At 43.6% G+C, this 13,188-nt stretch overlaps 1 protein-coding gene across 1 annotated transcript in view; it reads left to right on the plus strand.

Moving 5' to 3' along the window:
- Positions 1–1,145: 1,145 nt before the first annotated feature.
- The window catches only part of LOC120024467 (leucine-rich repeat transmembrane protein FLRT2-like), a 35,948-nt gene continuing 23,905 nt past the window's right edge, over positions 1,146–13,188 (plus strand). Inside the window, exon 1 of the mRNA XM_038968717.1 lies at positions 1,146–1,337. The gene's annotated coding sequence lies outside the window, so the exon portion shown is untranslated. The remainder of the gene's footprint in view (positions 1,338–13,188) is intronic.

Genomic DNA, 13,188 nt, shown 5'->3' on the forward strand with positions numbered 1-13,188 from the left:
CCTCTAGCCCTGCGGCATGTCTGACTCCTGACCCCTATAAGGAACTGTACGTTATGGATGGCCCTCCCTTCAGTAAAATATATTTTTACCCAACCCTCCCTGCACACACAAAAAAAACAAGTGACCCTCCCCTATACCCAAAATAATAATTCAATCATAAAGTGGACAGCCGATAACATGTCTACCATTTACCCTCACTCTTAGGACAGATCAGAGCCTTAGGTATGCACTTTTAGAAGCTGTTCTTCTTCCTGTCAGCATTACATGGCAACGTAGCGATTTTGATAGTGCACAGGGCCGTGAGCTAGAACGTTGTGGGATTTCGAAGGCCGCCGCGGACAAGAGCAGGGGGGAGAGATCTTCTCGATAGGAGAGAAAATATATGATTCATGCAATTCTATGTAATTGTACATGAGCAGGTTGACGATTATTGGGATGAATCTTGTCCTGGAGGCAGAACTGAGCGATGTCTGCAAAGTAACAATGATCTGAGCATGCACTTCGTATAGCCTACAATACAACTATAGGCATTCTTTCATTTTATTCAGACCTGATATTTCGCAACCAGCAGAGAATCAGGGATGAGAGGCAGAATTGGGCAATTAGGAAATGTAATCGATTACAAATGACATGACCCTCTACTAGACTAGATTAAAAAAATACTAAACCCTTCCCCTGACTGAAATTGGAAAAACATGGCCCTCCCCCATTTTTCTCCGGGTCCCAGTTCCAGAAATGTCGAACAGTCCCTAACTCCTCTTTTTTTTTCTCAGTGAATCTCTTGGAACTCCCCCCCATCATTCCCCTGATAACTCCCCCAGGTGCCCTCTGGTGCCCTCTGACCTCTCCATCGCCTCTGCCTCTCCGTGAGCCTGCTCTCACATTCCTCCAAGACACCCCAGCCCTGAAACACGAGACCACGGTGAGCTCATCGCCACTCTCAGGAGTTAGAGGAGTTAAACAACAACAAAAAAAGACAACCATTGTTGGACGGGTTCGAACTGGTTGTGTGTGTCGGTGTGTGAAGGTTCAGGCTGCTCAGGGGTTAAGTTACATACACTCCTCACACAAGAGGAGGAAGCGAAACGACTGCCGGCGTCCTGCTCTGTCTCTCTCTCTCTTTCAGCTCTTTCTCGCCTCTCTGACTGGTGCCTGTAGTTTCCTCCCGACACACGTCTGCCGCTTGCTACATGCTGCCCGACAGACGCTGCGCTCTTTAAAGATAACGAGCCCTCACTACCCTGCCGTCCGGGAGCTGTCCTGGGATGCGTGTGTAACTCTGGGAGGTCACCGCTCTCTCTCTGACCCTGATCTGACCACCAGCTGCCTCAAAAACGGTAAGAGCCCCTCTTCTAATGAGTGTCTGACAACATGTGAGAGAAAGTAACAGCAGAGAGAGAGTGAGAGAGAGTGAGAGAGAGAGACTAACAACACCCCACGGCACTTAAAGCAAAGCTCCAAACTCAAACTCCCTGGTTCTTTGTGATTCAGGCTGAGATAGCTTAGGAGAGCAGTGAAGACACACTTAATCGGTGCAATCATAATTAAACCAATCAATGCGTCTGTATAAAGAGGTAGAGTTTGAGCGAAGGAAGAACGTACTCCCGAAAGGGAGCCACTGGATTTGAATACAAGGAAGCTATATTCTAAAATGTAAATGGTGCTATTAGATACAGTAGTCTATGCATTTTTAAGGCATTGGCCATTTTTCTTCCAGTTCACTGACTGTTCTACAGTTTGAGCTATGTATTTTTGGCCAATGAAACTTGTTTGACCTAGAATGACTTATGGTATTTTTATAGCCTGATAAAGTAGGGTATTATTCTGGGTAGCTGAGAAAGACAGGCTCTTAGGAGTAGCCTGGAAATTGTGAAGATAATGGTACATCGTAAAAGCTGGTACACACTTTTGATATCTTGTTTAAATATTTTTGAATCACTTACCAAATGAATAATATAAAATATTTGGTGAGGCGTAGCAATAATTCACTCCTACATATCAGTGAGAGGCGTTGTTAATTTAATGGGCTTTTATCTGTTGCATTTGACATGATCTGACTGCTGTATACTCTTACGTTAAAATCGAAATGAACAAGAAAAACATTTAGACGCATTAGCCCAACCGTGGAAGAGCTCTGGTTGTGAGTTCATTAAAGATCAGCGGCTTTTTAAAAAAAGGATAAAAAGAGGTTATGATTTGATTTTAGATACTTTCTTTTCACACTATGTTTGCACTGGGGGTTCTCACACAGTTTTCATTTCAGTGAAAAAGCAGGAACTCATAAGGCCCTTGCCAAAACTGCAGTTTGATTATTGAATCATTATTGAACAAACCCCACAATATTTGTGTTGTATATGTAAAATTGTATTTTCCCTACCTTCAATGAACACATTTCTCAGAAACCAGAACTCTATTCGCATACTATTTAATCATGATGTAACTATGACATCAGAACAACATATTGCTACTTGCTACGTGATAGGAGCATCAGGTTAGGTAGGAGGTTTGATACCACTACAAAGAACAGTTACAGGTCTCCACGTTGAATACGTCATACCAACCCTCGCTTTAGGTGCCTCGGTAGTGCATGACCGAAATCTCCATTAGTATCTTGAGTCAGATGACCGTCGGGAAACTCAGTCATGAATCAAGCATTGTCTTAGAGCAGCAACTTGGACTCAGGGCACAGCCCAGAAATGCGGGGAGGGAGGCCAGGGAGAGCAGAGCATACATGGCAAACTGAGAGCCAGGCATAAGGAACCGTACTGAGTTATAACCTACTGCCTTCAACCCTCACCTTCTTCTGGGCATCAGAAAAAGAGGGAGAGAGAAATGGCCTCCAGCAGATGAAAAAGAAAAAGAGGGAGAGAGAAATGGCCTCCAGCAGATGAAAGAAAAATAGAACCAAATACCAGCGGGTAATGTCATTAGTGCTAAAGGAAGGAATAATGTGTAATTGACCTAAAAAGTCTATATGTGGAAAAATATACTTTACTACAATTTGTGAGCTAACTTTTCCTTGGAACTTGATGACAGATGAATATAAATAAAATATAAATGTTGTGTGTCTGAATAATTGAAAAGGTAGGATCCTAAAATAGTGCATAAGCATAGTACAATATATCAAATCATTTGATTATTTACATTTTCACCATCAGCCACATTTAATTAGTTCCCATTGGGCACAGACATCAATTCAATAGCTAGTTTTGATTTACATTTGGTTGAGTTGTCAACTAATGTGAATTCAACGTGAAATCAACAACAAATGTCACGTGTCATTGGATTTAGGTTAAAAGTTGGGTGAAAAAAAGACAGAACTCCCATATGTTGATGACTTTCTTCAAATCCAATCGGTTTTCCACATTGATTCAATATCATTACATTGCATTTTTTGGTTGGAATGACATGGAAACGTCTTTGATTCCACCAGTTTTTGCCCACTGGGTTGTTTCAAAATTGAGCCCAATACCAGATTCAAAAATATGAATTTTGTTTATTTAGACGTCAATGATTTTTATATATTTTCATAGGATTTTTAAAACATATTTTTATGTACTATAAAAAAATAAAGATGAATCTATAAAAACACAAAAACATTATTTTATCTGATTCTAACTCACTTTCAGATTAATCACTGAAAATGGTTTAGCCTTCTCGTGATAACTGCACTGTATGCGTCCTCTCTTGGCTGGAGCATGGATATCCAGAGAGCAGAGTAGTTTGTGACTGACTGAATTCTGAGAGTCATTTTATGGGCTGTGAGCAGCAAGGCTGGACGGGCCATTGTTGTTTGTTTTGGAACGTTCAGAAGGCGGCCAAGAGAGCACTCCGGAGCTCCGAGCTGCCAGCAGCCAAGGCTTCCCGCACAGTCTCTCTCTCTCTCTCTCTCTCTCTCTCTCTCTCGCTCTCGCTCTCTCTATTTTCTCCTCTGTCCAGCCACCGTCACAGTGGACTCATTTAACAGGCATCACGTCTCTGACCACTGACCACCGACTCCCCCTTCATGCCTTAGTGCCTCTTCCACTCTCAATCAGACACTAAACCATCAGTCATTATTCATGTTGCTGTTGCAACATCTATTCCATTCCATATCATTCATCACGGATATAGTCTGAATTCATTGCGGTTTAGTCAACAAATACATTAGCAAATATCCTAGATAAACTTTGTGGACCTTGTGCAAGCCTATACATGTGGTTGTTCTCTTGCCAAGGGCTTATAATGTAAAGGCCTGGACATGCTCATCCAAGCTTTGCTACCTGCCCTCCTCTGGTTTCAGTCTGTCGGCTGCGTTCAGATTGCAATAGCAGGCTCAGTTGACGACCTGGCTGTGGCAGTGCTGCCTGGCAGGCAGATCTCTTATTCCTGTGGCCCGTGATGTGGGGGTGGAGTGTGTGTGTGTGTGTGTGTGTGTGTGTGTGTGTGTGTGTGTGTGTGTGTGTGTGTGTGTGTGTGTGTGTGTGTGTGTGTGTGTGTGTGTGTGTGTGTATTGCTTTGGCAGTAGCCCAACAGAGGGCTGTAGGCCTGGGCAGCAGTGTGATCACCTCTCTGCCTTTTATCAGCCAGAGGGAGAAAGTACTGTCCCTTCTCCCTGCCTGTCTTCCAGCAGCCAGTAATACCAGCCAAGCCACTCACATTTTCACATGACCCACAGACCTTGCCTGGAGCAAAGCAAGGCTAAACTATCATATCCCACGACACACCTTATTTTTGACTGGCAAAAAAATGGACAGCCCTCCAGCTCAACATCTCAGAGAAAGCTTTTGACACACCACCTTATCTCAGGCTTAAAAATCAGGTCCCAAAAACTTGTTGACTGGCTGGCCTCATTCATATTCTGTCACTGTGAGAAACAGAGGTGTTCAAACTTAATAAGTCAGCTGGTACACACATTTGATATCTTGTTTAAATAATTTTGAATCACTTTCCCAAAAAATCTAAAATATTTGGTGAGGCGTAGCAATTATTCACTTCTACTTATCAGTGAGAGGTGTTGTTAATTTAATGGGCTTTTATCTGTTGCATTTGACATGATCTGACTGCTGTATACTCTTACGTTAAAATCACGAAATTAACAAGAAAAACATTTAGACGCATTAGCCCAACCGTGGAGGAGCTCTGCTTGTGAATTCATTAAAGATCAGCGGCTTTTTTTTAAAGAATAAAAAGAGGTCATTTTAGACACCTTTTCACACCACGTTTGAAAAAATTGACAGCCCTCCAGCTCAACATCTGAGAGAAAGGTTTTGACGAGCCAACTTATCTCAGGCTTAAAAATCAGGTCCACAAAACTTGTTGACTGGCTGGCCTCATTCATATTCTGTCAGAGCTGTTCAAACTTAATGAGTCAGATGTGTTTTTGCTCCGAGAACGGAGAGAAAGTGCATGTGTTTGAATAATCCACATCAAACGAGGCGCTATGTCAGGGGAGGGTTACGCATATATTTTCCTAGTTATTCCCATCCAACACCAGTAAGCAGGACAGGAGCAGCGATGAGAGGAAGAGGTATTGTTTTGATCAGGCAGTAGGAGAGGCAGCCAGGACCAGGATGTTGTTTCCCTGCATGGGGCTGCTAGGACATATGGAGGATATTAGGCTCTGTTATTTTTCTCTCTCAGCCTGACACTGCAGCCCTAGTGAAACATGACTCAGGATGAATGGGTCTTTTAGACCAGTGTCTGTCTTCCCACACATTGTACTGGGATTTTTTTTTTAAAGAAACACACGCATGAACGCACTCAGAAACGCACACACACACACACACACACACACACACACAGAGCAATCAGATACCTCACGCTGACCCAGCTCTGCCTCTCTCCCCTCCCCAATCCTTTTTTGGTGGTTTCTATTCCCATAATGTTATCCCTGATAGAAGAGAAGAAGAGAAAACATCCTTCTGTCTGAATACAGATAAAAAAGACATTGACTGACTGTGGTTGTCTATATTCCTAAAGTGGGCTACCATCCCGAATCGGCTAGCTGGATTCAATGAAACAAAATGTGGCCACTAGGTGGCCCACAACCATTTTCTTTACGAACTGAATCAGAAAAAGTGGAATACAAAGGTGTCATTTCAAAAATCTGTGGTGCATCAGCAGTTTTCCATTTGTTATGTCAGTCACTCAGTTAGCCCATGTCAGCAGTGCTCTGCTATATGCAGAGGGGGTCCAGATTTAAAGGGGGGCCCCAATACGCAGAGGGGGCCTATACGCAGAAGGGGCCAATACTCAGAAGGCGCTCCCAATCCAAATCGCTCTTAGGGCCCCACACGGGCTAGAGGCGGCACTGGTTTAGGCCCAGAAGGGCCCAATTTACCCTCAGGGCCCATATTCAGAGCCCCTTTGATTTGATTCTGTCTGAATCGCTGCGGGTTGGACCTCCTTATTAGATCCTGTCTGCGTTTCCACTTGCGGTGCAGACAAGCCTCTGACAGCCTTTATCCAGTTACATCTGAGCCCAACAGCGCTGGGGCTCACTTTTATTCTGCCATTATGAGGGCAGAGGGCTCCTAATGCATATCGCTAATGCCACCTGGAGTTAGAGTAAACAGGGCTGACTGCCACACAGCGGGGCTCCAACGCCACGGCAACGACCCACCGTTTAAACTCAAACAAACTGCAGCCAACCAATCAGAGGGAGTGTCTCAGCCTTGGGCTGACCAGGGTGATTTTAGCAAGTGAGAGTTATAGAGACATATTTAATGGGATTACTTACTCACATCTCTCTTGGAGGGTACAGCAGATCAGGGCTGTCATTTGCTGGAATGTTCTTCTTGCTGGGAGGGTTTTTTGCTGTATCGCGTGATGAAGTAGTTAGACTACACATGTCAAGGTTCATCTGTCCCTGTGTGTGTGTGTGTGTGTGTGTGTGTGTGTGTGTGTGTGTGTGTGTGTGTGTGTGTGTGTGTGTGTGTGTGTGTGTGTGTGTGTGTGTGTGTGTGTGTGTTCAGTCAGACAGTACAGAGACCTGTAGTTCTGAGAGCTGTATCGTGTCCATTAATTCAGCTCATTCGAGGTGGGATCGGATGGCCTTCCCAGAATCCCCCAGGGACCCCGGCGTTTCTCTTTGAGGGTGCCTCGTCGTCCCCACATGATACAGGATTCCATTTCAAACCCCTCAGCATATCGCCCAGCAATTGCTTTCTACTGCAATTTATTATGGCACATTAAAAGATTCCAAGAAGTGAGTGAGTTTGTGTTGGCACTAAAACAACGGCAGTCAGTTACATCTCCTTCACACTCAGCGTAGCTAGAAGAGTCACCCTTTTTTGTTTCTGCTGAGCTCTAGCTGTTGCAACATCAAGCCCCTAAAAGAATCTGTCTGTTGCCACTTTTCCATAACAATATCAAAGAAGAAGAGATGGCTGTGGGCCCATTGGTTGACCTGGTCTCCTGGGGCATATAGGTTTACCGGCTCAGAATATGCACTGAGCAGCATCAAAGCCCAGAGCGCTCAGGCTGATAGCTTGTGGTGACATTGCACTGTGGGACTGAGGCAGTCTCGGCCACCATTACACGTATACCCTGGATCAGCCAGTTATAATCAATTTTCCACCCAAGATGTCTCCCTGCCTCCCACATGTTGTTGAAGCATATGGCCCATTGAAGCGAGAGGAAAGACAGACAGAGGGAAAAATAAGCCCAGTGGCACTGCTGAAAAAATACAGACAGACAGACAGACACTAGCCTACAGGAAAAGTGCACTAAACTGAGAGAAAAAAAACGATACAAAAAGGCAAGAAACAGAAGCAGTTTTTACAAAGAACATTTCGAGCAACACCAGTGAATTCCTACTGGATTAAAACTTAAAGTTATCCTCTTACTGTGTAAAGCCACATCATTATCTACTAAACCCTTCTCTCATCTCCATACAACCACATAGACTATGAATTCCAACACTACTTCTATTGTAGCTTTTTTCAGAACATAATACTGTATCAATTCAAGATTTCTTATCGGTAGGTCTTTGCAAGTTGACACGACATTCCTGGGCGTGTCTGTTTTGTGCCGCGCTATTTCAAATGCACTCATGAGTGGAATTTGTTTTGCTTCAGTTGAATGTTGCAAGTCAGATGCCATGGAAAGAATGCAAAAAACACGCTCATCCTGGGTGTGGTACGTCAATGATTTTTTTTTTTGACTTTGTGTGTGTGTGTGTGCATCTCTGTAATATGGCTTGTGTTTGTGGATGCACTCCCACGTATGTGTGTGTGTGTATGTGCATGCTGATGTGCCTACGTGTGCACGTGTGTGTGTGTGCAGGCATGCCAGTGTGTGTGTGTGTGTGTCTTGGCATCTATATGTATAAGCCCATTACCCAGACAGAGGAATATGTCTGTACATGGAGACAATAGGGGTCAAGTGTTCTCCTTTTACACAGAGCAAATGCTCACTCAGGGAGAGGAGATGAAGTGTTGGCCCTGAGAAAATAGTCCCCCAGTGTCTACTGTCTATATAGGCTACTATACCAAACCTGTCACTGGAACCAGATTAGAAACTGAAAAACGATAAAGCTTGAAATGCCCATTGAATAAATGTATAAGGCATTTTTAATCGATATTCTTCAAGAATCAATGGGTATTTATCATTTGTTTAAATCAGGGGTGTCAAACTCATTCCACGGAGGGCCTAGTGTCTGCAGGTTTTTGGTTTTTCCTTTCAATAAAGCCCTAGACAACCAGGTGTGGGGAGTTCCTAACTAATTAGTGATGTTAATTCATCAATCAAGTACAAGGGAGGAGCGAAAACCCGCAGACACTCGGCCCCCCGTGGAATGAGTTTGACACCTGTGGTTTAAATTATCAAAAATGTGCCTTTGACCATCCCCCTTTGTCATTTTAAATATTTTTTTATCCCCCTTATATAAAAAACACTATCTCTAGAATTGTAAAAGTATTAGGATGGTAGGAAAGTTTTACTGTAGATATACAGTAGCTGCCTGTACATGAATTTACTTGATTAATAAACAAAAAAAGGATTTAAGCAATCTAGACACACTACACAGAGAGACGTCTGAATCCAAATTAGACTGAAACTCCACATACTATATAAAACAAATGTAGTTGACATTTCCCTTATAACTACGGAAATACAACAAAAAAAAGCATATACAAAACTTTCTAGCCCTTAACTAAGGACAAAAGTCTTTTTTTATTTTTTATTCTTGAACTAGGAACAAGAAACATTACTTTCTCAAGAAAACGATAATGAGGTTTGGACGTTATTCAACAAACACACCACTAATTACTCCATCAATTAAAACCGTGAACATTTTTAAGTCCATTAGCATTTTTGACGCGACACATTTAAGTGCTCATTACTCGTGCTTTAGGTTAGCATGAACAAATGTACCAGTACACTGGAGTATACATGGTAGTGTGTTTGTCTTCTCCGACGCATCCACCACCAACACCACCACAGTTTTTCTCTGCAGATGTTCACGGCCCCCCAAAAAAAGCTATATCAACAACCTGAACATTCTCCTGCTGTCACAACAGAAATCTCCATAATGAGATATAATAAGCTTTAGGGTTTTGGCCGAGTACGCCACATATTCTTCAGTTACAGACTCGCATTAACTCTCTCCATCTGCTAACACTCGTAGAGTACAGCGAGCAGCTCGGTTTTCCTTCCATTCTCCGGTATTCTACTATGGCCTGGTGGAGAGTAGGGAGAGTTATGTGGCTGGTGATGAGTTGTGCTGAGTTAGAGCGCTGGAGTTAGAGGCCTTGGGCAGAGTGGCCTTGGACCCTGTTCCGTTGGAAGACTATCAGAGTGCACAGTCATTAGAAATCCCTCATTTTCACTCCACTGTGTAAAAGCCAGAGTGGCATCCGCCTCAATAAGCCCAGCAAAAAGAATCACCTCCCATTGGAGGAAATTGGCTGTGAGTAAAGAGGGAGAGTTTGAGGGTGAAGTTATTCTTTGGTATTTATCGGCTCTGGGTGGCTCGGTAAACAACGCTAGGGAATAATCAAATCAGGCTTTTTTCCCCAGTAAGTACTGTGAGTATTAAGGAGGTGACAAGTAGCTTTCACAAAATCCCTTAATGACCACAGGAAGGATCCCTGTTGAAATGTATATTTTCATTCATCAGGTCCTATGCTATGGCACTATATCCTCACCTGAAGCCATACTTCACTATGAAAATATATGAAAATAACTGTAAACGCCTGGATGACAGCTATATCAAACTAAGTGTAATTGTTGTGTTGTTTCAAAAGCTGCTTGTCTAGTTACAGGAAATGCTCTTATTAATCCAATGGCTTTATAGTTTTTTACAACTTCTTTATCTGGTAATTAGTCAGGTGTTGTTTGCATACAGAATGTATCTTGTCCATAAATAATAAGTATAGTCTCAGATGAAACCAGAGAAAACAGATGGAAACACTGCTGATTGATCTCAGTTAAGTGAATTCCCGTTCACCCTGATACAGTATCCACCGCTTTGGCTAGTCATAAACGAGTCATTATTCAAGTAAATCAAATTGAATGAACTAATCCAGTGGATGATTTCATGGTCTTCCCGAGGGCGTTTTTCGCAACAGAATGTATTCTCAATCAACATGCCTTGAGACACTGATCAGCTCGTGACACAGAAGGTCAATTATGTGCTTTAAACCTTAATAGACCAATGAACTACTTGTGAAAGGGAACCTGATCCTAGATCTATCAACTTCTAGGTGTAGAATTACTGTATTATGTTAGCTTCAACAGAGCCAATACTATAGGCTCTCATTGTTAAGTTAAACTGAACAAGTGAGTAATGGAGCAGTTGGCCTTTGTTCTACTTGGGGGGGGAGAGGGGGGGGGAGAGGGGGGTGACAGATGAGGGAGGCAGGGTAGAGGTAGATGTTTGGCTACACAGAGCTGGAAAAAACGCTGCTGCGTTGACAAGAGCGAAAGACTGTAATTGCTGCCTGGGAAGGAGAAGTGTGAGAGAGGGAGAGCAAGGAATTACCTGACAATCAGTGTGTGTGTGTGTGTGTGTGTGTGTGTGTGTGTGTGTGTGTGTGTGTGTGTGTGTGTGTGTGTGTGTGTGTGTGTGTGTGTGCGCCTGACACTAGCCTGTTTGTAATTAAATGTTGTCAGTGGGCCGGATAGGTCGGAGTGCGTTGAGAGATTAGTAGGCTCAACTGGGCACGCTCAGTGGCGGTACTGTTTGCTCTACCTCACCCTGTCTTGTATCCAGTGGAGAAGCCAAGAAAAACTCCAGCAAGAGAAGTGACAGGTCTCTCCTCCTCCCTATCACCATTGTGATCTCTCTCTCTCCCCCCCCCCCCCCCCCCCACCTCTCCCTATTCTTGGCATAGTTCAGCTTGTCTATCTATGAGGGGCTTGGATTCCTCTCTGTAAGAGTAATAACAATGACTTTCTGGCTGTGTTACTGAAGTGCTGTGATGAATGCTGGGGAGTTGAAAGCACTACTTTCTCTCACACCTGCAGGCAGTGGTGTGTGTGTGTGTGTGTGTGTGTGTGTGTGTGTGTGTGTGTGTGTGTGTGTGTGTGTGTGTGTGTGTGTGTCTGTGTTTCGGTTTGTGCGTGCATGTGTGTGTCTTTGCACTCATCAGTGTGTGTGTGTGTGTGTGTGTGTGTGTGTGTGTGTGTGTGTGTGTGTGTGTGTGTGTGTGTGTGTGTGTGTACGCGTGCATGTGAATGAGTGATTACCTGTGTGCACGCATGTGTGTATGTGTGTATGCGTGCCTGCGTTTGCGAGCTTATGACCCATACCCAAACTGACACAATTCAGTTGGCCATACTTCCTTTTCACGTAATCTCGTTCCTCTACTGGTCGGATGAGCAAAGGGTTTCATAACGCAAGATGGAAGAGAGGTCTGTGTGATAGTACAGTTTTTCAGGTGATAATAAAACATGTTTAATTGAGTTACTTTTCCCTCAACTTCTTTCTCTTAGTTTCTAGCAAGTCAAGCTAGTTTACACAGAGCAGCTAACGATAGCTAACTAACTAAAAGCTAGGCTAGGTTGAAGATGGTGTAGCTACACCTCATAAACAAATGTCATTAACATCACAATAAACTTTTCGTAATTAAAACTTGAGGCTATAGTCACATAATATAATTGGCTTAACATCCAATGTTGTACGCAACGGACTGCAAATTTGGGATGTGAATGGGGCGTTACATTCTTGCATGCGTGTGTATGTGTTTGCATGTACAGACAGCATAAAGGGCTCCATTTATAAATTACTCTTGTTAGCCAGTCAGTTGAACTGGACCGAAGCCAACGCTCAAGTCCTGAGGTGGGTTTTCTAACACAACCCCTGTGCTACACGACAGTTATCGTTCCCCCACAAAGTCCAGACATGCACAGATAGCTACAGAGGAACGCACATGTGCTAACACTCTCCTTACAAAAGATACATTTAAGAGGACATTGTTTGATCCTACATCTCTCTGGCAAACCGCCTCCCCCACAAAATATCTCTAAAACACTTCCATGTGCACGTCTCGAGCCTTCCCCCGTTCTGACTACCAATCCCAGGCTTTTCACCTCAAAGTCACTGGACACCCAGGAGAAAACAGATACTCATGAGAAATACCTGCTCACTCTAATTGGGGAAAGGGGCATCCATTCAACTGACATGTGTCTTCTGCATTTAACCCAACCCCTCTGGATCAGAGAGGTGCAGGGAGCTGCCTTAATCAACATCATTGGTGCCCGGGGAACAGTGGGTTAACTGCCTTGTTCAGGGCAGAACGACAGATTTGTACTTTGTCAACTCAGGGATTCGATCCAGCAACCTTTCGGTTCCTGGCCCAATGCTCCTACCCGCCATGCTACCTGCCATAACAGTTTTAAATAACGCAGGGGGAATTTTTGACATGCCTCACACGTGTTGACTATTGTTTTTATTTTCTCAAGGAAACAGAGCCAAGGTTGTTTTATTACAGTCATAATCTCACACTGCAGACATGTGTTAAGGGGACTTTAGATGCTTTAACAACAGTTGTTGGGCAGGACACTGCTCGATGTCAAATAAAAGTGTCGGAACTAAGATCGTGGGGAGAACAAAGGGGTTCACTGTTTGTGGGAATACCACTTCACCGTTTTTCGCGGACGCAAACCGACCAACCTGCGGTTTAAATGAGTTTGTTTTTGCTCTTTTTTTCAGTTTGTTTTCCTCGTGCCTGCTGTTAATGTGAATGTGGTTCAGCAGAACTG

The sequence above is a fragment of the Salvelinus namaycush genome, chromosome 29 (assembly GCF_016432855.1).
Source record: "Salvelinus namaycush isolate Seneca chromosome 29, SaNama_1.0, whole genome shotgun sequence".
NCBI classification, from domain to species: domain Eukaryota; kingdom Metazoa; phylum Chordata; class Actinopteri; order Salmoniformes; family Salmonidae; genus Salvelinus; species Salvelinus namaycush.